The sequence below is a fragment of the Diospyros lotus genome, chromosome 5 (genome assembly GCF_014633365.1).
Source record: "Diospyros lotus cultivar Yz01 chromosome 5, ASM1463336v1, whole genome shotgun sequence".
Lineage (NCBI taxonomy): Eukaryota > Viridiplantae > Streptophyta > Magnoliopsida > Ericales > Ebenaceae > Diospyros > Diospyros lotus.
This window is the reverse complement of record NC_068342.1, coordinates 10,949,467-10,976,238: the sequence shown is the minus strand read 5'-3', so window position 1 is coordinate 10,976,238 and position 26,772 is coordinate 10,949,467. Positions and strand designations below refer to the sequence as shown.

The following is a 26,772-nucleotide window of genomic DNA, read 5'->3' as shown; positions in this document are numbered from 1 at the left end:
AATCCATCGCTAATTTATTATTATTTTTAAAAACATAAAATTATTTTGTGACAAATTTAGTGATAAAAATTATCCATCTCTATTTACCGACGGAATTCTCTCTAAATCCGTCGTTAATTTGTAATTAACTTCAAAGAAATTAATTAAATTTGCAACAAATTTAGCAACAAAAATAGTCTATGTCTATTTACTGACAGAATTCCATCCCCAAATCCATCACTAATTTATTTTCTATTTTTAAATTGGTATTATTTTGTGATGAGATCAGTTGCTAATTCTGTCGGTAATTTGAAAAAAAAAAATTAAAAGTTTTTTTTAATTAAAAATTAATATATAAACCTGATAAGCAGAAAATGAAAATTTTAGAAAGAATGTATGACGGTTTTCAAGACAGCGAAATCTGAGAGGCACTAGAATTAAACAAGTGTAATTTGAATAGATAATGAATTGATGGTGCTAAAATGCATACAAAACTAGCAATATGGTGATGAGTTGTCCAACTAATTATATCACCTATCATTTAAACTATTAAACCATAGATTTTGGACTACTACATAAGATGAAATTTAGAGACATTCTAGATTAAAAACATAATCAGATTTAACAAATTGGAACAAGCAAATCAGCAAACCCAACAATCCCAACAACCAATCACAAATCATAGAAAATATATATACTATGTATAAAGCATATACAAATGAAAGAATAAACCCTAGCCTCGTGGTACCAAATAAACAAATGAAAGAACAAATAAATGGAAGAGAACAAATAATTTATAATATCTGATATCACATTTTCTTTTTTATTGTATCATAAGATGTATTCTTTTATCATTATTTTATTCACTCTAAACGCCGGCCAACACCGCAGGCGCCATCCGGCCGGTGATTTCAGTAATCGAAACCAACCAAGGCATTCCTCTCTTCCCAGTGATTAACATAACTAAAAATGGTTGCGATCCAACGATCGGATTACAGTAGATCTGAAAATTGATTTTCGGCCTAAAAGTCGCTGGCGATTGCCACCGGCTGGTGACTCCGACGATTCGGGACTGATCATCGGATTCCCACAATTACAACGACTCATATATTCAAAAATTAGAATGATCCAGCGGTTAGATTTTTGCAGATTTAAGTTTTAATTTTTAGCCAAACATTCTATACTTTCGATAAAACGCCGTCGGCCACCGTGAACGGTGGATTCCGGTGATCGGAGCCTATAAGCGGTCTCCCCCGGTCACTGTGACTAGCACACTCAAAAACTTAGATCATCCGACGGTTGATTTTTAGTAGATCTAGCTTTAAAAAATAGCACATTTATATACCTGTGTTTCTCTGTTTGCAGGGGCGGTGGCGGTCCGGCGGTGCAGCGTGCGGCGGCAGTGGCGGTGGTGGTATTGATCCTTTCGCCGGCGACTGAGGTGGGCAGCAGTGACAGGGTGAGCGCGTGCAGTGCACTCCTTCTTTTCCCCTCCAAATCTTCACACTCAGATCTCGCTGTCACTCACTCTCCCTTGTGCATTCGTTAAGCTTTAATTAATTAATTATTATTATATATTGCTATGAAATTAATAATTTATTGTAATAATATTTTAAATCCCTGTAAATATAATAATTCTAAAGCCTTGATTAGCCAAATGGTATTTTTTTCCCAATATTTTTATTTATTTTTAATCATTTTCAAGTTTTTCAATTTTCTTTTCTTCTAACCTTGCCCTAAGTCACATAACATTCGCACTTGGTTGCTGGCGCATGTGCTACACACTCTTGACGTCGCCCCATCTTTCAACTCTAATTATTTTCTCCACCCACTTCTTTATCACCACGATTCAACTATTGCTTGTCTTTTTCTCTTCTTTTTTTTTTTATCTTTTCTCTTATTTATTTTTATTGTAGCATTGCTTTTACACAAATCACATACACACTTAGCTTCTAGCGTATGTGCTACACACCATTGACACCGCCCCATCTTCCACCTTCAATTTTTTTCTTCATTGCCAACCAACTATTGCTTGTCTTTTTTTTTTTTTTTTTCTCTTTTGTCTTTTCCTTTTATTTCTTTTTCTTCTAACCTTGCCCTAACATGCATCACATGTGCACTTGGCTTCTAGTGCATATGCTACACATTCTTGACACCACCCATCTTTCACCTCCAATTGTTTTCTCCAGCCACTTCTTCATTGCCAACCAATTATTACTTGTCTTTTTCTTTTATTTCTTTTTCTTCTAGCATTGCCTTTACGCGATCATATCTGCACTTAACTTTTAGCGCATATGCTACACACTCTTGACACCGCCCCATCTTCCACCTCCAATTGTTTTCTCCAGCCACATTTTCATCACCAACAAACTATTGCTCGTCTTTTTTTTTTGTCTTTTCCTTTTATTTTTTTCTTCTAGTCTTGCCTAGCGCATTACATCCACACTTGGTTTCTAGCGCATGTGCTACACATTCTTGACACCGCCCCGTCTTTCACCTCCAATTGTTTTCTCCAGCCACTTCTTCATCGCTAATCAACTATTGTTTGTTTTTTTTTTTTTCCTCTTATTTCTTTTTCTTCTAGCCTTACTTTTATGCGAATCACATGCTAGCTTCTAGACCATGTGTTAACATTCTTGACACCGCCCCATCTTCCATCTTCAATTGTTTTATCCAGCCACTTCTTTATTGCAACCAACTATTACTTGTCTTTTTTTTTTTTTTTTTTGTCTTTTCTTCTCTCTTTTTATTTCTCTCATCTTTTTTTCTTTAATCCTCAACTAAAACACTTTATGATTTTGTATGTCTACACCTGGTTGAACTAGTTTTTCCGTACGTTTTTTCTAGCCACACCATGAACTCTTTCAAAAATCTACCATTTCACTCTATTTTTGTTTCAATTTCTTATTTTTAATCTTTTCTAAAAAAATTATCTATAAAATCATGATCGATTTTGCCTTTTTCTTTTTGGCTAAACCTTTTCTTCTTCTTTTTTTTGTATAAATAGAAATCACTGTCTTCATTGCCCAAACCTTCAAAATCCAACCATTCATCATTCTGTTCCTTGTTCCTAAGCCGAATTCTCAAGATTCGACCACCGCCGGTGGAAATACATGCAAGTAACTAATTTTCAAGAAATTTCATTTTCATCCATCTAGCTTTGTTAATTATAATTTAACCTATTGTTTCAAACCCTATACTTTTAATATACCCATTACAACTTAAACTTTCACTTAAGCCTTCAATTTTTTTTGAGAATCACATTTAAACCCCAATAATCTTTAAAAAATTACACAAAAACCTTATACTTAGAAAATTACACTAAATGAAACCTCTGAACAAATTATCAAGATACCTTTAATCCACAAAAAAATGGGTCTTAAGCCCTTGCAATATTATTAAAATGTCTTTAAATCATACGAAATTGTTATTAAACTCATTTTTGTTTATCCAACATAATATATCATAGTTTCTCAAATTATCTTAAAATTTCAGGGTATTACAATGATTTCATTTTAGTCCCCGCAATTCAGTCCTTCAATTTTTGACAATTTCCTGTAAGGCTCAAATTACTTTAGATTGATTTCTTGCACTTAGATCTTTTGGTAAATTGTACTTACACCCTAAAATTTGTAAAAATTTATATCAGTGCCCCAATTTCAAAATTATCAAAATATCCTTGAGATGGAAATCCAATTTACCAAAATGTCCTCAACCATTTTCTTTTAAGAAAATCACCATCTCTTATTTTTTGAATTTTCTTAAAAACCTAGGTATTATCTCCAATCTTTTTTTAAAAAAAAAAATTGTCATTGAAATTTTTGTAAGTTAGAATTTTAGATAAATATATAAAAAAATTCCTCAATTTATGATAATTATATCATTTTTTCAATAATCTACTATTAAAATTTAAGAGTAATATAATATTTATGTGATTGAAATTGAAATTGAAAGATTACCAAGAGATGGTGAATTGGGTGTTTTGATTATTTTTCAGAAATAATAAAAGTATTTTCTAATTTGAGATGAAGTAAAGTTGTTTGAAAATAGCAATTTTTTTAAACTTACAAACATATGCAACAAGAGATGGAATGAGCATGAATGAATATGCAGCATTCAAGATCTTTCATAAAAATGATTTGAGAAAACTTTAGGCATTTGATAAGTTTATATATAAAAATATTAATATGAAGATGTATATATTTAAAAAAGAATACAAGAGACATTAGTTTGAAACATATGAAATAAATGTATGCAATAAGAAATGACTACGTGGTTAAAAAATCTCAAATAAGTTCTTATATGTAGTGAGCCTAATGTTTTTAAAAAACTTTTTATGAAATTTATTAAAAGTTGAAACATAAATGTTTTATAAAAACTAAATGTAAGATATACATATAGTTTTGGTATAAAGATAAAGAATCATACTTAGAATGAGGAATTTATAAAACAGTTATTAAAATATAAAAGTATATAATTTTTAAGATTATTTCATTCAAGAAAACGTTTTAATGACAATTGGAAAAACAATACATTAAGTTGTGTTTGTGGATGAAAAAACATATGTATAGCAAATAGAGAATAAAGTTAATAAAACGTAAACAATAAGAAGAAGACAACATGAACACATCAATATAGAGTGGTTCGGCCAACTGCTCAATCCACTATCTTAACTCTTCACTAAGGATTTAGAAAACATCCACTAAAGATAATAGTTTTTACAGGTAAATTATAATATTCACTTTTATGGGTTAAATAGGAATTTCAATTTTTATAAGTTAAGCAATAATCTCAACTTTTAACGGGTTAAGTAGGAACCCTCACTTTTAATAAGCTAAGTAATAATCACCACTTTTAACGGACTAAGTAGGAACTCCCGTTTTACATAAGATTTTTTTCTTTCTAGACTGAGCCACAACCACTACATTTTAAAGGATAATTACAAGAGTTTCACAAAGAATTGTAAAAGACAAAATCAAGAGAAAATACAAGATTATACAATAATACTAACTATTCTCTTGAACAAAAGAGAGTTATAAGAATAAATGAATTAAACACTCAACTCTTATATATATATATATATATCTAATCTAAAGGATTTACAAGAAACCATACTAGATGATAGCTTAGAGTGAAGAAAGAATAGATATGAAGCACTATCACTCAAGTAGTGAACATTGGCCCAAAAAGACTTGAGTTGTTGTGCTTAGTTTGGCTCTATGTTACTTGAACATCAACAACCATTCTCTCTATCTTTTAGTCATCGCAACATAAACTATTTCTTCGAAGCACTTGGTCTTATATAGAAGCTTGAGACTTAGAAGATGGCATTGAAACTTACACACATTTAAAGCTTTTTTGATTTGACCAATAATGGTCAAATTCGTTATAAATAGATGCATAATATAAAGATAAGCATTTAGCACCTTATGCTTATTCGTTTATATGATTCATATATAAGAGAGCATAGTTAGATGTCTAGGAATAAAGAGATAAAACTTTAACGGTCAAAACTGTTCTTTTTTTGTTTTCCAAATAACGACTGTAAAATTTGGAATTAGATGTCATTTACTCAACTAAGTTCTAGAAATACTTGACTAATGAAATACATACTCGTTTGGACATTTCATGTAATCGATTATATAGAAGCCTTACTCAAATAAGACTAAGTCATTACTCGACTAACTCACAAACTACAGATACTTTGCATTAAGCATTCGATTATCAGGTTGAGCTTACTTGACTAACACAAGTATAGATAACTAATACTCGATTAAAATTGAGCACAAAGATTTATCCAAATTTCATCCAATCTTTACTTAATTAAAACATATAGATAATCAATTATAAAAATATATTAGTCAATTGAGAGAAAAACATACTCAACTAAAGAAGATTCTTGGAGTTTTTATACTAGAAAAATACTCAATTAAAAACAGTCCTTACTAGATTGATTTTTGAAATACAGAGAGGTTGTAAAAAATACTTAAATAAGAAATCTTAATAGTCGATTAAAAGAAGATTTTGTTAAAACATATAATTGACTGATTTAAAAGCAACTAAACCAATACCCGATTGAAAAATATGCTCAAATGTCAATAGCAATAAAGATATTCGATTATACAAATACCATACTCAATTATAACTTTAAAGATATAGATTTTGCATAACACATACTGAAGTAAGTTTTTATGATACTAGACTATATTAAAAATATGCTGTGTAGTCTTGATCAACTCAAAAATATTTTTAAGATTGAAAATCAAGTGTATAAACTTTAAAAGTGTATTTGGCTACTTTACCTTCAAAAGCTTTATACTCTTTTATCAATCAAAACAAATACTTTATTATTTTGAAAGACATATAAATATATGAGTATGATGTTTTTCAATATATATATATATAATGTTTTGAAAATCATTAATAAATTAAATTTACTAAAAATATATTTTCTTAAATTATTTTTTTCATAAATTAAAATGTAAATTTCTCAACAGAAATATAATTAATTATCTTAAAGTTATATGGGTGCCCCCAAATCGTGGGTCCTTAAAGCTTAATATGAATAATATGATGCACAAACAATGAATTGGATGTCGCATGATGTGATTGAGACCCCCATAGACATAAAATTAGACTGGACAATAGTTGCAACTATTCTTGTAATGCATGCACTATTATAATGTTTTTTATACATATATATATATTATATTACAAGTGATAGATTCATAAAAAAATCTGAATTAAATGTGTCTCGCAAATTGAAAACCTAATATAGTTATGGTTTCTTTTACCGCTTATCTATCACCTTCTTGTTGACAAACTAAGGTGATATTTTTTTTATTTAATGAATTTGAACAATTCTAAAAAATTATAGTTATTGTTTTTTAGCTTTTTTTTTTTTTTTTGGTATTATGTCAAATTCTTTTGTTATTAAATTATTGTGACGTTATTTAAATTATAAATATAAATCTATTAGAATAAAATATACCAAATATACGAGTACCTATTGGATACCTATTATCCTATGGGTATGGGGATATAGGTTAAACAAAATATCTTAGTACAAGAACAACCAAAGAGATTCTCTACTTGTATCCTTCATATATATTGCCATCCCTAATTGTAACGTAAATGTGTTTGTCATCTCTCAAGTTGAAAGTGGAACTAGCTGGCTCAGCCTCGAGCTGCCTTAAGATTCAGATTGGGATTGAAGCATTTTTCTTAATGATTTCACTTTTCTTTCCTTCCTTTCCTTATCTAGCTATATTCTTCGTGTCATTTTTCTTTGTTATTCTTCATCTTCCACACTATTGATATGACAAAAACATTGAGGGTTCCTTGCCCAGTGTTACAAAAATCAGAATGAATTTCAAAGGGTGGGGCAAAATATTGGAGATCAGAATATATCTGTTGGACTATTTGTCCAAATTTCATGGGTAATATTGTAGAACAAGTATGTCCTACTAATTTTTAGTTCCATAAAGTTGATTAACCATGTTATAACAATTGAATTTTCAACTTCCCACATCTTATAAGTTGGATCGGTCGAAAAAGTAACAGTATCATTTGTGAGGTAGCCTATCTTCCCTTTCCCTTTGATCACTACTAAAACTAATTGAAACCATTCATGGAGGTTCAACCCATTCAATTTATGTTGGGTTATTTGAATTGAGAAATTAGAGGATTGAAGGTTTGAAACAAGATGGAAAGAACCCATTGAATTGGAGTTCAATGAATATATTGCGGAAGAGAACTTATCAAAACAGAGGGTTAGAGCAAAATATAAGCAAAACCAAAGAGATATCAAAACCAGCTAAGAACACAAAAGAGTAACAGTAAAAGAAACTCCCTATAAATAGATTTCCAAGTCTCAGATCTGGATCTGTCCGGATTGTACCACCCAAGTAACTCCAAAAAATAGATACACCAAGCCTCACGGAAGCACTCAAGAAACAAGCCACGAAAACCCCCAAATCGGAGCCCAAAACCCTCTCGGCCAGAACACCAAAACTTTTCCCCCAAAACCACACAGGTTACGTTCACAGCAAGATCCACCAAGGAACAAGAACGATCATAAAGATATGGGGCGAAGAGCAGTACAAGAAAGCTTATCTCAAAATAATCTGTCGAACCAAATAAATAGAGGCTACTCACCGATCAACCAAAGGCTTCCAAAGGAAAGGAAGACCAACTGCCATGAGAAGGGGATCTGGTAGAAAAAGGGAAGAACTAGCTCACGAAGATTGGCCATCAAAAGGAAAGAATCGGGGGAGCAAAGAGAGAATGAGAGAGAGAGCGAGAGAGAGTTTGACCATCAAATGAGGGTAAATAAGGCAGAAAAGAGGCCTTATATATGATGGTGTTAGGGCACGACAGAGGGGCAATTTGGCTTGGGCTTGGGTTCCTTAAGCCTTGAGCAAATGGGCTCGGCCCATTTCTCCCCCAAAGACTTAATTAAGGGCTTATGGCCTGACTTTTAATGGGCTGCCAATGGGTGGTATATTGGACGGTACTTCAATCCCGGGCCGAAGTCTATGAAGATAAACTCGAACATTCGTCATAGACTTGGGCCTTATTAGGAAACAAAAAACAACAGAATAGTTGGGTGAGGTGTCTGCAAACTCTATGTTAAAACAACGATAGAGGAATATCAACCATGAAGTCGAATCTTGTTTTTATTCGAGGTTACTAAGGCTAAAAGTAACCATGCTCTAATACCATGAAATTAGAGATTCTTGAGTAATTCCTCTTATCTAATTTTACTCATGGGTAGAGATACAGTATATAGCAATGAAAAAACTAGAATTAAGGAGTTGATTTAGAAAATAATAACTCTTATACCTTTAAACTAAGAAACAATATAAAAAGGAAACAAACTGAAAAAAAAGAAAACAATTGAAAAACATAAATAAATTCTTAATAATAATCCCAAAATTATGGGATATCAAAATCCCAAATTATTCTGAATCTTATTTTTCAACACAAACCAACACTCCACTACTGAACCTTGTCATGTGGGAGAGTTTGACTTCTAGTAATAGGTCGATGCAAAGAGGAAGAGTGTTTTGGACTAGTACCTCTTATTTTGAAAGAATTCACTCAATGACAAAAAAAAAAAAAAAAATTGTTTGACAATTTTAACTCGAGTGTAAGCACCCCCGCTCGGATATCCCAGCCGCCCGGACTATCCGAACGGGAGCACTTACGGAAGGGGAAAAATAATGAAACACGAGACAAAGACCACCCTGGCATGCATGTGTTTAACTTCGCTTCCGTTGCTCTCATTTTTAAGTATGCATGCCAGGGTGGTCTTTGTCTCGTGTTTCATTATTTTTCCCCTTCCGTAAGTGCTCCCGTTCGGATAGTCCGGGCGGCTGGGATATCCGGGCGGGATAAACAATTGGCATAGCTTGATGAACAGAGATTTGGAGGACAAGGTGAAGGGTTGGTAGTTATCGAATGAGTCGTAGAAGGGATCCACAATTGGGTAAGTCGATTCCTAGGAGGGGAGATCAGGTGACATTTTAGATCCCGAGCATACGCGACAAATTGTGGGAGTAAGTACTGCTGAGAAAATGCTGTGTATCTGGTTAAGAATCAGTTGAAAAAGTCAGACTAAAGGATATTGCTGCTGAATCCTTGATTGAGGATGTCGTATCGTTTCCATGTTCCGGTGCGTCGTAAGTACGTGGCAGGTTTAGGTCACGTTATTGAATATTAGCTTCTCGCCATGCAAGAGGATGGCCCCACTCCTATCGTTACCAAACACACTTGAAGTTAGTTACAGTGCAGTGAGATTTGTATGGCAAACTAGTTAATCATTGAGATTTAATATCTCTGACTTTTGAGTTTGCCTTAGGATGATATGTGAGATAGCTTTGAGGAATAGTTGAATTACGATGTCGTAATAGGCGAACCATGTTGAGTTATGGTTGACGACTTTCCTTACGTCGGTTGAGGTATCAGTGGCCATAACGTGATCCAATCGAGGTGATAGATTAGTGAGTGTATTTTGAGGACATAGATTGAGCACGAATTTCGAGAACGAAATTCTAATAAGGAGGGGAGAATTGTAATATCCCAAAATTTGAAAATAAATAATTTATATTGTTTGAGGAAATAGGAATGTAAAGGTAATTAATTAAATTATTATTTATTATTTATTGTATTTGTGGGATGTTACATCGAGGAAACCCAAACCTATATTATAATTAAATATCTAAGAGAAAGAATTCCATGACTTTATTCATTGTCAATGACTAATATATAGAAAAATATATAACAACTTTTATAATTTAGTCACTTACTATCCACAAAATCTCAAATGTGTAATATCAAAACAACTCAATAAATAAAATATCTCTATGACCCAATGTCTCTTTCAGAGACTTATTCAAAGCATATAAAAAATTAAGAGATAAGGATAAGGAGAGAAGAATATATGTGACATTTCTTCCTTCTAAAAATCTTCCTTGTCCCCACGTAATATTTCTAGAAATCAAAGACAAAGCTCTTGAGAATCTTCCTATGTTGCATCTGTTGGAGAGAGACCTTGTCGGTGAACTAAAACCCCCTCTCTATTTCTTCTTCTTCTTTTCTCTAAAATTGCTTGAAGAATAGGAGATACAAAGTATTATCAGGAGTTATGGGCAAATTCACTTGTACCTATACACTAGCTCCAATTGTCTTCTTGAGTCAAGACTGATGTTTAAATATTCTAAATGGTTTTGATGATGAAAAATATTATAAGTTAATATGATCAAATGAACATTTTACTTTGGCCAGAATTTTTTTTATTATCAAATTTCAATGTTTGATCAATTTCATTATTAACTTGCCTATGTATAACTCAAAACAGTTTAAACCTTAGTCACGATTGAAGTATGATAAAATTGAGTTCAATGGGTCTTCCAGAGTTTTTGTTATTTAGCCGTTCAAATAAACTAAAGTTCTTTTTTTTTTTTTTTTAAAAAAGAAGGCATTTGTTGACCGTTCCCTACGATCTGTCGACCGTTTCTCCAAAAATGGTTCTGGTAGTCGACAGTTGGCTATCTGACTGTCGATTGACATAATGCATGGCTGTAGAATTCTTTCAAGAAGTATTCTTCATTTGTCAACCGATAGTCCCAAGGCTATCGATCGACAGAATGTGTATCTCTTGATCTTTTATTATGTGCATCTCATCTGTCGACCGATCATGTTTTTCTGTCGACCGACAATATCTATGTGTTATCATATGTCGACAAATTTTCTTAATTTGTCGACTATTTTTTGAATTTGTTCTTTGAGCTGTCGACCGATGATTTGGATATGTCGGTCATTTTTATGGCAGGAAATCCAACAGCTAATTCTGAAGTGCATTAAATAAGCGCCCAACAACCCCAACGGTCAGATTTTTGGATGATAGCACCCACACCTATAAATGCTCGTCCAAAAGATCATTTACAGCTCTTAGGTGATTCAACTACCAAGCTAGCAAATGTCCAAGAGAATTTATTGAGATTACATTCTTTTCTCTCATTCATTTATTGTAAAGGCTTGCAATATATTTATTATTTAATTTCTTTCAAACCTTATCTTTTAGTGAGAAAACTTGTAACTAAGGGGATAAACCCTTAGAAACTCTTATCTTGTTCTAGTTGTATTTGTCTAGCATCGTTGCTAGAGGGCCTACACTTAAGTAAGAGGTTTGTATTTTTCCTAGCATCTTGCTAGAGAGTCTATCTTGGAGATAAGAGGTTAAAGCTCTTTTGGTAAATTATTCATTTTTGCCTTAAATCATATTCGAAAAATAAAAATATTGTTTTCATTGAAATAATTTTTTAAAGTAACTAATTCACCTTCCCTCTTGGGTGCATGCCCTTCTTACATTTATTCTATTAGTTGGTATCAGAGCCTCGTTCCCTCTATTTTTCAAAGGTTTAATCACCTAGGGACAAAGATCCACACATGGCACATTTTGCTAGCTCTTCTCAAACCGAAGGTCAAAGCACCACTCGTCCACGCTATTTCGATGGTACAAATTACAACTATTGGAAAACGAGAATGCAAATCTATTTAATGCAAGACTCTAGTTTGATGCATGCCATTCAAAAAGAGATAAAACTGTCTAACATGGAGAAGATTGAAATTTGGACAGTAGAAGAAATAAGAGACATGGAAATCAATGCCAAGGCTATGAACACATTAATTTGTGCTCTTAGCTCAAAACAATTCAATCATGTCTCAACTTGCAAAATAACAAAGGAAATGTGGGATAAGCTCAAGGTAACTCATGAAGGTGCCGATCAAGTAAAAGAGACCAAAATTAATCTTCTTGTTCATGAATATGAGTCATTTTTAATGAAAGAAAATGAATCTATAAAAGATATGTATACTAGGTTTAATGATATTGTTTATACTTTAGAAGCTTTAGGAAAAACGTATACTAATGGAGAAAAAGTTAGAAAATTTTTAAGAAGTTTGCCTATGTCATGGGATCCAAAAGTCACAGCCATAATGGAGGTTAAAGATCTAGATAAACTTGAGTTTGATAATCTATTAGGCTCATTAATGACTCATGAAATTATGATGAAAAGAAATGATATCGTTAAATCAAAGAAATATAAAAATGTGACATTCAAAGTTGAAAATGAGGATAAAGATTCACAAGATAGTGAAGATAATGAATTTTCATTGCTTGCTAGAAAATTTAGGAGATTTATGAAAAATGGCAGATATAATCAAAGAAGACATTTTAGGAAAGATAAAGAACAAAAAGAAGCTAACTCCTCTAATGAGATTCGATGTTTTGAGTGCAAAAAATTAGGTCATATGAGAAATGAATGTCCTCAATTGAAAAAGAAGGATCGCAAGGAAAAGAAGGTGAAGAAGAAGGCTCTAGCCATATGAAGTGAGGGAGAGTTATCATCAAGTGACGAATCACAAGTGATGAAGTTGCTAATTTTTGCTTCATGGCTAATCTTGAAGATGAGGTAACTTCTCAACCTTCTAGTTCAGTTTCTAATTTTACATTTGAAGAACTTCATGATGCATTCAATGAATTATTAAGTGAATGTGAACAAATGAATATGAAAAACAATGATTTGAGAAAGAAAATGAGTTTGTTGGAAAGTGAAGCTAAAAACTTGAAAACTGAAAAAGATACCTTAGAAAGTGAAAAGAATGTTTTGACTAGTGAAAAGGAAAATCTTCTTAAAGAAAATAAAGACATGAAATAGTCTCCAGAAAAATTAATTAAAGGAAAGAAGAAATTAGAAATGATTCTTGGTCCTCAAAGAAATTTTGGTAATAAACAAAGAATTGGATTTGATCGTTTCCATGCAAGTTCAACCAAAACAGTTTTTATAAAGGCTTTAAATAAAAAATTCATTCAAAGGAAACCATACCACAAGCCAAACTTTTCAAAAATAAGCATTTCATGTCATTATTGTGGTAAAGTTGGACACCCAATCAACAAGTGCTTCATAAGGAACAACTCTCATAAATTCAAACAAATTTGGGTTCCTAAGGATGTAATTTCTACTAACAAGAATGGATCCAAGATGATGTGAGTACCAAAGGAAGCAACTTGAATTGTTTTTTTTTTTTTTTAGGTTGCATTGGCTATGCATGACTCAATGAGCAAGTGGTTCCTTGAAAGTGGGTGCTTAAAGCACATAATTGGAGATCAAGGGCTTCTCAACAATATTGTCCTCAAGGAAGGAGGTAATGTATATTATGGGGACAACTCTCAAGGTAAGATCGTAGGTATGAGTTTTATTACTTTTGAAAATCTTGTGCTAGATAATGTGCTTCTTGTTGAATGTCTTAAGCACAATTTGATTAGCATTAGTCAATTATGTGATATAAATTATGAGGTTTGTTTTGATGCTAGTTCTTGTAAAGTCATGTGCTCTAAGTTAAAAAAAGTTAAGCTAAAAGGAGTAGGAAATGTTTATCTTACATTCCTTGATTCATCTTCATCTAAGTTAGAAAATTGTTTGGTAACCAATATTTCTCAAAACACTTGGTTGTGGCATAATAGATTAGGGCATGCTAATATAAACTTAATCAACAAGCTAATGAAACATGACCTTGTAAATGGTTTGCCAAAGTTGAAATATGAAAAAGACCACATTTGTGGTACATGTATGAAAGGTAAACAAATTAATGTATCATTCAAACCTACAAATAAAGTATCAACATCTAGACCCTAACTCTACTTCACTTAGATTTATTTGGCCCAATGAGAACCTTAAGTTTAGGAGGAAAACAATATGTTTTGATCATAGAAGATGATTATTCTAGATTCACATGGGTAACATTTCTTGCATCTAAAAATGGAACTTTTAAGTCTTTTGAAATATTTAGTAAAAGAGTTGAAAGAAAAAACGGTTTTTGTATTACAAAAACTATAAGTGATCATGGATGTAACGCCTCGCTTTCTCGGGCGCGTTATAATTTGGGACAATTTTTTTTTTCTTTCAAACTTAATGCTAAACCACATCATTCCTCGAATTCGTCCAAGAATTCCCATTCATTTTTCTCGAAAGAGAATCATTATACACATCAAATGCGGAAGTAAGGATCGAACTTGATACCTTAACATTAATCGAAATTCAGTTCATATATCATCGTACCTCAACATAACTTAATACAAAGCATAAGTTCTCAACATTAACCCTAAATAGGATTATATATCATCATTCCTTAAAATGTTTAGATTCCAAAGTAACAGAACTTAAATACATAGGCTACATAACATACACTTCATTCATCATGCACTTTGCTGAGTACCTTTTCATGCCTCATTCATCCTCATATCTGCTACAATCTCCATCTGGAACGTTTGAACATTCCAGGGGCAAAACTCAAGTTAGATGATAAATCATCTAAGTAAGGGTACAGAAAACATATTTTGTGCATAAATACAATATCTTACTCATCATAAGGGTCAACTGCACCCTTCATGCTACTACCATTTTTGCAGCCACCTCTTTCGAAGCCGAGGTGTATGGGGGTACCCTTGGTAAAGTAGCGGTGCCAATTCGTACTCCTTACGGCCACAATGCGCGTGATCAATGATATTAACGTGTACATATGCATTTCATAGCATGTTATGTATGCAATCTACGTGATGGATACATATCAGAGCATGTCAATATGATGAAAACATCCCCGAGGATCGGGGTTTGAAACATAAATCACCTATAAACCAAGCATTATTCATAAAACTAAATCCAGTTGGGAAATATCACTTACCTTCTCAAGCTTATCGGGTAACCTCGATATTTGTGTATCGCCTCGATTTGCGGGTCAACCACAACATTCGCACAAGTCACTTCAACTTTAGCCTCAAAGTATCATAATCACCATATTTATTTAAATAAGTATTAAAACCTATTTTTCCATAATTTCTTGCATTTTCTTTATTTTTCTCTTTATTTCTTCCTATTTTTCCTCAATAAATCCAAACTAAATATTTCTAAAATATTTTCTCAAATATTTCACTATGATAATTCATAAAATAATATTCTTGAATTTTTAAAATTTCTAAGAAATTTTACTCACCTTAACTTAGCATCTCCGGCTTCCTTGGTATGCGTGTCATATCCTCGAAACGCGTGCCCGAACTGTTTTCTGGCCCAAAATCTCTGAAATATTAATGAATATCAAAATCCTATTTTTCAAGATTTTTCTAGCATTTTCTATATTTTTTTCTATTTATTTTTATGTTTTTCTTTTCTTTTCTTTTCTTTTTTCCCCTTTTCCTATTCATCTTCTTTTCCATGCTTCTTCTTCCTCAACTATTGTTCGTACTAGCACCCGCTTGCAACTCCCGTGGCTACTCCGCTTGCCAGCCTCGCCATCGCCAGCCGCCACCACAGCCACCACCTCCGTCGCCGGTCGCCCCCAGCTCCACCATGCACAGTCGCAGCCATCGCGGTCGGCCTCGCTGTGCTCGGCCATCGTTGCACACGCAACAGCTCGGCCGGTGCTTGCTTACGTCTCCAGCCGCATCCGGTTGCCAATGCCGTTACTTCAGCTCGTTACGACCTCACCTCTATGCTGCTCCGCCATCGCGTCGCCCCTGCTTTGCTACCCAGCCGCTTGGACTCCTGCGGCCATAGCTGCCGCCGTTTCTTCCATCTCCACTTCTTCTTCCCTTCCAATCCCTCATTCTCTCCATCTTATTTATAGGCAATGCACTGCCTACTTGGCTATCCCCTATTGCGCCCAAGCCATCTCCTTATGCATCCACTTGGAAGATTTGTAGAGGCATGACCATGAAGATTTTGCAGAGAGATGGCCTCCACGCATGCTTACATATCACATTAATGCCCAATTTCCTAAAATCCTGCTGCCCTACCTTCTTGTAATAACCCATGTTCGTATAAAGTTGCCACATAATTTCGATGAGTTTAGAATATCGAAAAATTGGTTTGATAGTAGTGATTAGTACCGAATCGACTATAGGGAATGCCTCAGAGTGAAATTATCTAAGGAAAATTATATGGACTCGATGAGCGTATTGAGATAGGATTTATGGTATCGAAAGAAATTGAATTGGGAACAGTTTTCGGTACAGCTAAAATACAGCTGTAATTTAGGCTGTAAAACCGAATCGTTGTAGGAGGCTTCCGAAAAATCAACGGAATCTTAGGGGGGTTCCGGTTTTGTGTAACGAACAACCCTTCAGTGGTTTTGGGATGAATCGGCAGCTCGGTAAGGTTATTCGGGCAAAAATCATCTATATCAAGTAAAATTTAAGTTATTAATTGTGGATTTTCGGTATTAAAATGCAAGTTTAATCAGTGTTTGAGGGCATGGTTGCAATAAGAAAATTACCTACGTGATATTATGATAAAATTGGGGTTTAATATATAATTTCTCTTAATTTAAAGTGTAATAAATAGTTATATATATATATATATATGCACGTGCATATGAGCGTGAATGGCAGAGGCAGCTTCTGTGAATGGCCGAGATTTTTGGCTGAAAATTGGGAGATTGTGGTAGCGGGATTTAAAGATATCGCAGCAGGATTTGTGGAGATTTTCATATTAAATGATGTGCGTGGTGGGCAAGCAATTCAACAGTAAAAATTATGTGAAGCCACTGCCTATAAATTGGCAGCAGTCTTGGCCGAAAGAAGCAAAGCTCCAAAATGATCGGGAAAGAGAGAGAGAGAGAGAGAGAGAGAGAGAGAGGGAGAGGGAGAGAGAGGGAGAGAGAGATTGAGAGAAAGAGAGAGCTAGCTTGTGAGAGGGAATGATCAGCCAAGAAGTGGCCAGTTGCAACCACAAGCTCGAGCAGGGGTTGCCATGGCGGCGCATTGCAGCAAGCAGATCTGCGGGCAGCAAGCATGACGACCATGGAAGGCGGAGCTACGACGGGTTTAAGGAAGTTCGTGGCGGCCGGAAGGCGGCAAAAGGAGCCACGAGCTCGCAGCGGCAGCCATGGCAGCAAGCTTGCGGCGGCTGGGCAGCAAGCAGGCGGCCGCACGTGGCAGTGTGTGCGAGGAGCTGGGGTCTGGTGAGGCTGATGCGGTCGATGGAAGGCCGAGTGGTAGCTCACGGTGGTGGCAGCGGTGGCTGGAGCGCGCAGGAGTTGCAGGCGCGGTGTAGAGGAAGAAGAAGGAGGAGAAGGGAAGAAGAAGAAGAAGAAGAAGAAGAAGAAGAAGAAGAAGAAGAAGAAGAAGAAGAAGAAAAAAAAGAAAAAGAAGAAAGAAAAGAAAAAGAAAAGAAAATAGAAAAAAATGTTAAAAAAATCTTGAAAAATGGGATTTGGGGATTCAGTAAAATTTCGGAGATTTGGCAAGAAAAACGGCTCGGGCACGTGTTTCGAGGATATGGCACACAAACCGAGGAAGTCAGAGATGCTAAGTCAAGGATACTTTGAGGCTTAAGTTGAAGTGACTGGTGCAAATTTTGATGTTAGCATGCAAATCGAGGCGAATCACGCACTTCGAGACAAGCACAAATATCGAGATAGCTTGATAAGCTTGAAAAAGTAAGTGATACTCCCCAATTAAAGTTAGTTTTATGGAAAATGCTTGGTTAGTAAGTGGTTTATGTTCCTCGAAAATGTTTTCATCATATTGACATGTCCTGATATGTATCCATCACGTAGACTGCATACATGACATGACTATGAAATGCATAAATACACGTTGATATTATTGATCACTCGCATTTGAGGTCGTAGGGAGTACGAACTGGTACCGCTACTTTACCAAGGGTGCACCCATACACCTCGGCTTTGAAAAAGGGGGCTGCAAAAATGGTAGGTAGCATGAGGGGTGCAGTTGACACTTACGAGGTAAGACATTGCATACACACATGATATAGCATTATGTACCCTTACTTAGATGATTCATCATCTAATTTGGGCTTTGCCCCTGGAATATTCAAACGTTCTAGGTGGAGATTGTAGCAGATACGAGGATAAATGAGCATGAAATGGCACTTAACAGAGTGCATGAGAAATGAAATGTATGTAATGTAGCCCCTGTATTTAAGTTCTGCTACTTTAGATTTTAAACGTTTTGAGGAATGTTGAAGATGTAAGAATTTATTTATGATTAATGTTAAGATATCAGGTTTCGATCATTGCTTCCGCATTTGATGTGTAAGTGATTCTCTTTTGAGATTAATGTATGGGAATTCTGGGACGGATTCGAGGAATGATGTGATTTAGGTTTAGTGCTTGAAAGAAAAAATTTATTGTCCCGAAATTGTCCCAAGATCTAACGCACTCGGGAAAGCGGGGCGTTACACTTCTTGCGTGAAAATTACTCAATTGTTGGCCATGATTTGGCAGAGGGATGGATTAAAGATGCAGGGAATGGCCATACATATGCCTATATTTATATATATATATATATACTATATATCACATTAATATATATAAAAAATTACACAATTAAATTCCAATTTTCTCTTAATATCACTTGGGCACTTCCCCAATACCAATTATGCCCTCAAACACTGAATTAGATTGTATTCCGATACTGAAAATCCAAAATTAATAATTCAAAGCTTAGTTGAAAAGGAAAATTTCGCCCCAGTGTCCTCACCGAGCCATTGTTTCATCCTGAAACCACTAAAGGGTTGTTCATTACGCAAAATCGGAGCCCTCCTAGGGTTCTGTTGATTTTTCGGGAGTCTTCTAGGATGATTCGATTTTGCAGCCTAAATGGTAGTTGTATTTTAGTTGTGCCGAAAATCGTTCCCGATTCAATTTCTTTCGATACCATAAATCTTATCTCGGAACGCTCATCGAGACCATGTCATTTTTCTTAGACAATTTCACCCCAAGGCATTCCCTACAGCCGATTCGGTACTTATAATCGCTATCAAACCAATTTCTCGATATTCTAAACTTATCGAAATTACGTGGCAACCTCATACAACCATGGGGTATTATATTCTCCCCTCCTTACAAAAATTTTATCCTCAAAATTTGCCACATATTTTGAACCTTAAAATTAGAACTCTCAAGCTAACCACACTTATCAATCCCTAGACAACCCACTTGTCAACCACACATTCCTTTTGGATTTCTCTTTCAAAGCCACTAACCACATAACTCGGTCCTTGGGCCACGAGTCTCCACTCGAGCTCCTATCTAAGTCGGTACTCACATCATCATAATGAGCCCGCGACTCTCATATCCATATCATCAATTTTTAATTTTTTTTTTTTTTTGTCCTTGAAACTGGCTATGTCTCACCTGAATTCATCTAACTTAATCATTGCTCAATTTTTACTTGTGCTAATCTATTCGAGATTTCTTATAATCTATTGTTTCCTCATTCTCGTAGGTATTCATCACCTGATATAACCTCAAGTTTCTGACAATTGACCACAATCATCTTCTAATCATGTCATATAACTATCCCATCAATAAATTTTTACAATTAATAGATTCTATCTGTCTCCAAATCTTCCTTTCGCAATCTAACTTTTAATATCAATTGAAACCTAACGTTATCTTCCAATCTAGCAATACTAGTATCTATTCATCCATACCCATAAGTCAAATAAGTCCTCGTATTTTTCAAAGTGATCCTCAAATAACATTTTATATCGTCAGATTCCTCGAGTAATAATATCTCATATCAACTAACTCTGGTCTTGCTCGATCCTTAAGGTAGCATCTCATGCCAACATACTTTATCATACGAAAATCATCTAATTTCTTTCCTCGCATTTGACCATTGGCTCTTTTGACTTCCAGTTAATCGTAGCACATGTTCACTTACCAACTTGCAATCTCGGGACTTGCTCATTGACTCTATTGTCTACTTGTCTTAGTAATAGTGCTATTAACTTTATTTGTACTATTCTAGCCTCTTAGTCCACACAATCTATGACATCATTATCATCCAATCAAAATGTCAGGACCATCTACCCTCAAGCATCACAATGAAGAGTGTCACACGTAACCTTAATATTACAAGGGTCTATTTTACTCCTCGATCGCGCATCAATTCTAGAAAATATCATAGCCTCTTGTAGCTGTTTAATAATTTATCAAATTTGAGGTAAAGATATCAACTCTTAATTATCACCTTTTTTAAAGCTTGAAAATTTACATTCTCAGTCAAGCCACTTATAGCTAAGCATCTAATAAGCTCAATCTATTATTGTCAATTTCATCATTAAGAAATAATCCCGATAAATCTTCCAAGAATACCTCTTGGTATTTTTCATTTTTTCTTACGGTTTTTCACTGACCGCAAGTGCCTGTACCATATCTTAGCATACTCATTTTTTCCATAACTTGTTAACATCGCTCAGCTATACATATCCCAATTTACCTATCAGGGTTACCTAAATTAATCGTCTAGCCATACGAGAGTTTCATTCTCCAAAATCGAAAATCTCGGATTTCTAATCGATCTAGGTCTGCAGCTTTTCCTACTGCGACCCGTTATCCTGGTACATCTGCTATCACTTGATTCTTTCAATCACATCTAAGATTCGCATAATCTTCCAGACGACAATCCATAACTATATTGTCAGCTAGAGTAGGCAGGTACTTACATCACCTATGGTACTCAAATCCTTAGGGAAATTCCTCAAAAATCCCAAATCGATTCATCTTTGAAGTTCTCTATTCAGATCACGTTACCTGATTCCAATTATTTCCTATAAAAACAACCGAACCTCAAACTTCCATGGACTTTTTACCGAATGATACCTTAAACCTCAAAAACGATTCAGGTCCCCATACCGATGCACAAGGTATAACTTATTCACGAGTCTTCTCTTACAGACTTTCGAATCCTCAAGTACACTTGGCACACTGAACCGTAGTCACAACCTCTGTTGACTAGGTCTCCTTATCATTCCTTTAGGGTTGATACGACCTATTAAGCAACTCTTTCATTTTTCGGTACTCGAACTCTACTTTGAACCGAGGCTACCATCTCATGATCCCATTACCCTACTAAATACCGCGGTATTCTATTCCTCAAGCTTCGCACTGTTCGTCGTGTCACCTATGTAATACCTCATGTTCATATGAGGTTACCACGTAATTTCGATGAGTTTAGAATATCGAAAAATTGGTTTGATAGCAATTATAAGTACCGAATCGGCTGCAGGGAATACCTTGGAGTGGATTTATCTAAGGAAAATGACATGGTCTCGACGAGCGTTTCGAGATAGGATTTATGGTATCGAAAAAGATCGAATCGGGAACAGTTTTCGGTACAGCTAAAATACAGCTTCCATTTAGGCTTAAAATCGAATCGTCGTAGAAGGCTCCCGAAAAATCAACGGAACCCTAAGAGGGCTTTGGTTTTGCGTAACAAGCAACCCTTTAGTGGTTTCGGGATGAAACGATAGCCCAGTGAGGACACTAGGGTAAAATCGTCCTTTTTAACTAAGAATTGAATTATTAATTTTGCGTTTTCGGTATTGTAATGCAAATAAATTCGATATTTAAGGGCATAGTTGCAATTAGATAATTATTTAAGTGAAATGGAAATGAATTTTTGGAATTTAAATATATAATTTTTATTATTACAATATAATATAGAATTACATATATATATGTATATAAATGTGCTGCGCGTGCTGTAAGACTGCCCATGCTCTGCAAATGTAATGGCTTCACGAAGCTTCTGTTAAGCTTTAATGGCCAAGATTGTGGCCACAAAATGGGGAGATTATGGCAGCAAGGATTGAGGAAGAGAATGGCAGCGGGATTTAAGGAGGATACTGATAGCATGCATATTTATGCTATATTTTGGCATTTCACCTCAGTCTTATTACGCTATTTGAAGTAATTTTTGCTGATCTTTCATGGTTTCTATTTTATTATACTTCAAATCATCCTTACACTATTTTCTATCTTACTTCTATGGATCCAAGCTTGCTTAGCTTTAGGGAATATTGGATGGGCTGGAGAAGCAGCTGGAAAAGACTTGAAGTGGCTCATTTCGGACTTCATGAGGGTAGGCCGGCCTTGGGCAATTGTGGGACTCATCTAAAGGAGCTTGGGCTCACTTTCAAGGAGCAGATTTGGGCTGCTCGATTTTGCTGTTTTGGGCTCACTTATCCCTTTTTTGTTGGGCTAGGCCCAACCCTAGGCTTCCTAGCTCTTCCTTTCTTAGCCATGTATTTAAGGCCTTTTAGCACTTATTTTCCAGAGGATATGGAAGGAGAAAAGAGAGGAGATTCTGGTCGTTTTTCTTGTTGTTAGCAATTTTCTGTTTTCTCCATTTTGTCTTCATTTTTGTCTTCCTTGCTGTAATGGAAGGCTAGAGCTATTGTAATTGGTTGTGTATCTTGAACCCGTGTGGAATCTGAGTCCCGGATGAGCTGCAAAAATGGTTTGTTTGTTTTAATCTTACTCATTTCCATTTGGTTTGGTTTGAGCAGACTTTCGAGTGCATGGAGTTCATGGCAGGTTTGTGTAAATTTGCATGGATTCATTTTCTGTTAAATGCTTAAGAGAACAGAGTGTGTTGTAGCCGGTTGATATAACATCTCGGAAATGAATATAATGTGCTTGAATGGTTGTTCTTGCATAGCTCCGGATGGGTTGAATAGAGAGTGAATGGTTGCATTTTGTTTATAAGAGATTTCTGTATTCATTTTGTTGTTCCAATCATTCTAATCCTTGGACGGTTGTTGGGGATGCTTTAAGTTTGATATCCGAAGATTAAAACATCTAACAAACCAAGATTTATGGGTTGGACGAGGAAGATTTCACATAGGGGACAAATACACAGCTGGTTGCATTTCATTTACTGATTTTCATCTATCCTTGTGTTTTCTATTTTGTTACTTAGTTTTCTGTCAACCCCCCCCCTAAACAAACTGTTGTTTATATTGGTTCTCCTTGTTAGTAGAAGAAGGTGAGGCTCCTTGTGAGAGACGACATAGGGTGCACTTTGCTGCAAACTAGAGAAGAGAAGAGATATATAGATATCTAATTCTGGAGTGGTTCGACAGCCGCTGGCCAGAATTTTGGCACCGTTGCCGGGGAGCCAAGTTTTTCTTCTAAAAACATAGAGGACCGACCCTATTTTCTGTTTGTTTTGTTTTCTTGTTTGAGTGTTTTGTCTGTTTTGTGTTCTTGGTGATAAGGTTATCAGTTGTTGCTCATAAACTTGAAGAGCTATTATGTTCTGTTCTTGAGATATCAAGCAGCAACAGAAAAGCCTTATTTGCCTTTTCGATCTTCTTTTCGTGTGTGTGTATTTTCCTTTTCTATTTTCTTGTTTCTAGAATTATTTTTGAACAAAGAAGTGGCTGTTGGAGAGGGCTGCACGACCTGCAACTGGAAAAGCAACCCTGCAGCAACTGAAAAAGCAAAAAGACACCTGCAGTCCTTCTCTGGTTTCAGTATCACTACCTTGTGTTATTGTTTGGTCTTCATGTGCTCTGATAGGTGCTGAAAAGCAAGCTCACAGCAAGTAGACAACCCAACAAAAAAAAGGGGCTGCAGCAGATCAGGAGCATAACCGTTTTTCCTTTATTTAGAGAAAGCTGAAGTCCACTTTTCTGCCTCTAACAGTAGATCACCTGACCAAGAGGACATTCCGTTTTTCTTCTTCACCTTTTCCTTTTATTTTCTCTCTTTTAACATTCCTTTTAACGTTGTCTTTCCCTTCCCCACTAATCTTCCTTTTCGTTTGGCAGATAGGCACCAGCAGCTGCAACCAAGAGAAGATCAGCCACAACAGCCTTCCATTTGCCAACGTTTTTGACCACCTCCATGACAGATAGCAAGATTTAAGGATTGAGATCAAGATACCAGTTCTATCCTCTTTCTTTCTCATCCCTACTTGATATTCTTACAAGTCCATATGCCCTCCTTGATGTTTTCTTGCATATAGAGTGGTTTCTGAGGCAAAATAGGAGCTGGTTTGAGGGAAAATCAGTTTTCTCGGTTACTGTTCATAGCCTTCCACTTGCTCTGATTGAGCTGATTTTTGGTGTCCAAAGAAATGGGGGTGTGAGGATCAAGAGTCACTACTTTCTAGTGAGGAGACCATTTTTTGGCCAAATTCCAATGTTTAGACCACTTTTTGGGCCGTTTTGTGTTTCTCAGTGGCTAATTTTGTGTGGTTTTTAGTGTTTTTAGGTCCCTCAATGTTTTTGTGTTGAAATTTTGTGAAAAATTGCATAAAAAAAAATCATCTAAGGGCTTCTTGTTTGACATGTTTTTGTGTTTTTGAGTTCTTGGTATGCATAGGCCATTTTGTGTGCTGTTTTTGTGCTGATCTCTAGTGTATGACCAGGTCCTCTAAGGAAAAATTACTTGATTTGGATCTTGAATTAGAGAACACTCTTAGAAGGCAAGCTAGAGAGCTTAAGTCTCGGGATAGGATTGACCCTAACAGTGTGTTTAATACTTCATCCGAACCTATTCCAGAATTCATCAATATGGCAGATAATGGTAATGGAAATAATGGTAATGGCAATAATGGAAATCATGGAAATAATGTAAATCATGGTCATTTGGATGGTAGAACCATTAGAGAGCTGGCTGCACCTGATGTGCATTATCAGCCCCTATGTATTCAATACCCACAGTTGGCTGCTAACTTTGAACTAAAATCTGGACTGATCCATTTGTTGCCCAAGTTTCATGGTCTTGCAGGAGAGGATCCGCACAAGCATCTAAAAGAGTTTCATGTTGTTTGCTCAACCATGCGGCCACAAGGAGTAGATAAAGAGCAAATCAAGCTGAGAGCCTTCCCATTCTCACTTGATGGATCAGCTAAGGACTGGTTGTATTACCTGCCACCAGCTGCTATTACCAGCTGGGATGGATTGAAAAGGATCTTCCTGGAAAAATTCTTCCCAGCCTCCAGAACAGCATCCATAAGGAAGGAAATTTGTGGTATAAGGCAGATGAGTGGTGAGACTCTACATGAGTACTGGGAGAGATTCAAGAAGTTGTGTTCCAGCTGTCCTCACCATCAGTTAAGTGACCAACTCCTAATTCAATATCTCTATGAAGGTCTAATCCCCATGGACAGGTACTTGGTAGATGCTGCAAGTGGAGGAGCCTTGGCAGAGAAGACCCCAGCAGCTGCACAAGAGCTGATATCAAAGATGGCACAAAATGCCCAGCAGTTTGGCACTAGAATTAACACTCCTACAAAAGCCATCAATGAAGTCAGTGTGGCTGCCACTATGGACCAGCAGAGGATAGAAAACAAGCTTGAGGAATTAGCTTCCATGGTCAGGCAGTTGGCATTAGAGAGAAAGCAACCCCAGCAGCAGCTTTGTGGCATTTGCTCCTTGCCATCCCATATAACAGACCAATGCCCACAGTTGCAAGAAAATAATGAGACCTGTGCAGGCATTTTTCCTGGTAGACCATTCCAAAACCAGCAGCACAGCCAACCACAACTTCCAAACAGATATGATCCATTTTCCCCCACTTACAATCCAGGTTGGAGAGACCATCCGAACCTCAGATATGGCGGCCCTTCCAATCAACATGTGCAGCAGCAGCCATACCAGAATCAACCATTTCAGCAGAGGTTCCATCTTTCAATTTCCAGCAACCATGCTCCACCACCAAGGCCGAATCAAGCCATGCAACAAGCACCTCCATTACCCAAGTCTGAACCTAGCTTGGATGATCTTGTTAAACAACTAGCAGCCAATACACTCCAATTCCAGCAAAAGACAGAAACCACAATTCAGAATTTGGAGACCCAAATAGGCCAGCTAGCCACAAACATCAATGAGCTAAGGAGTCAAGTTTCGGGGCAGCTTCCTTCACAACCAGTTGCCAATCCGAGGGGTAATGTTAGTGCCATCATGCTTCGAAGTGGGAAAGAAGTAATCATCCCAACCCCTCCACCATCATCAAACATGAAGCAGCATGTAGAGGGTAGCAAAGAGCAGCAACCCTCCTCAATCCAAGAAGTTAAGCAGCCAAACTCCAGCTATCAAGAACAAGGAGAGTCTTCCAACAACCAGCCCCTGCCATTCCCACATCGAGCAACACAAAACAAGAAAAGAGCAGAGGTCGAATTAGATAAAGAGATTTTGGAGACATTCAAGAAAGTGGAAGTCAACATACCCCTCCTTGAAGCCATCAGACAGATCCCCAAGTATGCAAAATTTCTCAAAGATTTGTGTACTCACAAGAGGAAGCTTAAGGGGAATGAGAAGATCAACCTTGGGAGAAATGTCTCTGCCCTTATCCAACCTGCCATGCCAGCAAAGTGTAAAGATCCAGGGACGTTTTCCATTCCTTGTACTATAGGAGACATGCAATTTAGCAATGCTTTACTAGATTTAGGTGCATCCATTAATGTTATGC

At 35.8% G+C, this 26,772-nt stretch overlaps 1 protein-coding gene and 1 non-coding gene across 8 annotated transcripts in view; both read right to left on the bottom strand.

Annotated features, from left to right (window-relative positions):
• The window catches only part of LOC127801711 (tubulin-folding cofactor A), a 108,975-nt gene that overhangs the window by 18,504 nt on the left and 63,699 nt on the right, over positions 1-26,772 (bottom strand). For 5 of the 7 annotated variants that reach the window (XM_052337070.1, XM_052337071.1, XM_052337074.1 and 2 more), the window contains exon 1: positions 1,325-1,529. The gene's annotated coding sequence lies outside the window, so the exon portion shown is untranslated. Of the gene's footprint in view, positions 1-1,324; positions 1,530-26,772 lie in introns of those variants that run through there. The other 2 variants (XM_052337068.1, XM_052337069.1) reach the window with 1 other exon arrangement.
• On the bottom strand, positions 25,310-25,417 carry LOC127802975 (small nucleolar RNA R71). The gene has a single exon (XR_008023419.1). It is a non-coding gene; the product is annotated as a small nucleolar RNA R71 (small nucleolar RNA).